The sequence below is a fragment of the Chrysochloris asiatica genome, unplaced genomic scaffold, assembly GCF_000296735.1.
Source record: "Chrysochloris asiatica unplaced genomic scaffold, ChrAsi1.0 scaffold00123, whole genome shotgun sequence".
Taxonomy (NCBI): domain Eukaryota; kingdom Metazoa; phylum Chordata; class Mammalia; order Afrosoricida; family Chrysochloridae; genus Chrysochloris; species Chrysochloris asiatica.
Genome location: NW_006408641.1, coordinates 5,818,896 through 5,821,002, shown reverse-complemented (window position 1 = coordinate 5,821,002; position 2,107 = coordinate 5,818,896). Strand labels below are relative to the sequence as shown.

At 38.3% G+C, this 2,107-nt stretch overlaps 1 pseudogene; it reads right to left on the bottom strand.

Annotated features, from left to right (window-relative positions):
- Positions 1–1,445: 1,445 nt before the first annotated feature.
- Positions 1,446–2,107, bottom strand: part of LOC102827546 — a 152,833-nt pseudogene continuing 152,171 nt past the window's right edge.

The following is a 2,107-nucleotide window of genomic DNA, read 5'->3' as shown; positions in this document are numbered from 1 at the left end:
CTTGGGGTCACCATGGATAGAATCAACAAGACAACAACTAGCAATAGCAATAAGAATGTCTAGCTCTACATTTACATCTAAATGTATATCACCTGTATCGTATAATATTGTGAATAATTATTATATTAAACTATTTTAAAAATCAAACTTTTGGATCATATATTTTATAATTTCACTAATGGGATCTTTGGTTGTTAAATCTTTCTTTATTTTTCTGTCATCTCATCCTTATCTGTGCCTTTCCTCATTGCATTTTCCATAACAGAAATGGCCACTTACAACTCCAATAACTTGTCAGACTCCATCAACACCTATATGTCTCCCCTAACCACCCCACAGAATTGTCTCTACTTTCTCTAAAATTTTACAGCATTGGTCATCTCTTCACTTATTTGGCTCTACATCAATTGATTTTTAATCAATTCTTTTGAAGTTTTTCAGGTACTGGTCCTCAGTTCATATATCTCCAGGCTCTCTTGTGATTTAATTTGTTCTCAATAAATGTTTATTAGTTAGTTTATTGGAGTCCCAGTGTGGCACTGTAGGATAAACACTGGACTGCAAATCACAGCAGCTCCTTAGAAACACTATACAGGGTCTCTATGAGTTGGAACTAATTTGACAGCACTGAACAACAAGAAGAAAGACCAGTTAATACCACTGTTATTCAAATATATGCACCAACTACTAAAGCCACAATAATGAAACTGAATAATTCTACCAACTTCTTCAGTCTGAAATCGATCGAGCATGCAATCAAGATGTATTGATATTTACTAGTGATTCGTATGTGAAGATTGGAAACAAAAAGGAAGGGTCAGTAGTAGGAAAATAGGGCTTTGGTGATAGAAAAGATGCTGAAGATCATATGACCAGTGACTTATTTATTGCAAATATCTTTTTTAAGCAACATAAAAGGCAAGTATACACATGGACCTCACCAGATGGAATACACAGGAATCAAGCAGACTACATCTGTGTGAAGAGACAGTGGAATAGCTCAATATCATCATCCAACAAGGCCAAAGGCCGACTGTGGAACAGACCATCAATTGCTCGTATGCAAGTTCAGGCTGAAGCTGAAGAAAATGAAAACAAGCCATACTATGACCTTGAACATATCCCATTTGAATTTAGAGACCATCTCAAGAACAGGTTTGTTACATTAGACACTAATGACCAAAGACCAGAGGCGCTGTGGAATGAAATCCAGAACATCATAAGGGGTGATGCTTTGATGGAATCTGAAAGTCCATGTCCTGCTGCATGGTTACATGTGTTGTTAGTAGAGGCTGCAGTTATTCGGAGATCTTATCAGGTTGGGACAGCCTGGCTATTGGTTGAAAGAAAAACTGAGATTGTTGACCAGTGTTTCAGTTCTCCTTGTCTCACCATGTGACTTATGCTTCTCAGAACATGGCAACTGGGCTCTAAGAAAGAATATTCTAAGTGGCAAAGGTAGAAACTTCATATTTCTTAGAATTTCGCCCTAGAAGACACATTGTATCATCGCTGCCATATTCTGTTGACCAAACAGGCTACAGGGAATTAAAGAGAAGAAACAAGTATATAAAGAGGAGGGGAAGTAGAGAGAAAAAGGTTTTGATCACTTTTAGCTTCCATAATTGTGATAGCAGAGAAGATTAATTTGCTTTTCACACTTATAAGAAAAGACTGTCCTGGGCTTAATGGCAGCTTCATAATTTCCTAAGCAACACAGATTCCTGATTAAAGAGTGATTACTGTGACGCTATGGGCTAATGCATCAGACTGCAAAGACATTTGAACTACAAGGTCGGTGGTTCAAGGTCACCAGCTGCTCCTTGGAAACCCTATACAGGGTTGCTATGGGTTGGAATCAACTCGACGGCACTTAACAACAACAACAATGACCTCAGCTGTCACCGTTGAGTTTAGATACAAATAACGGGAGAGAGCAAAAGAGCAAAGAGAGGCAACTAAGACAGCCCCTTTAAAGAGTTTTTATTTAAGTCTCCCATGACTGTTGCTTATATCTCACTGATACCCCCTGTGCAAGGAAAGTAAGAATTGTTGTTGTTGTTGTTAAGTATCGTGGAGTCGGTTCCGACTCATAGCAACCCTGTAC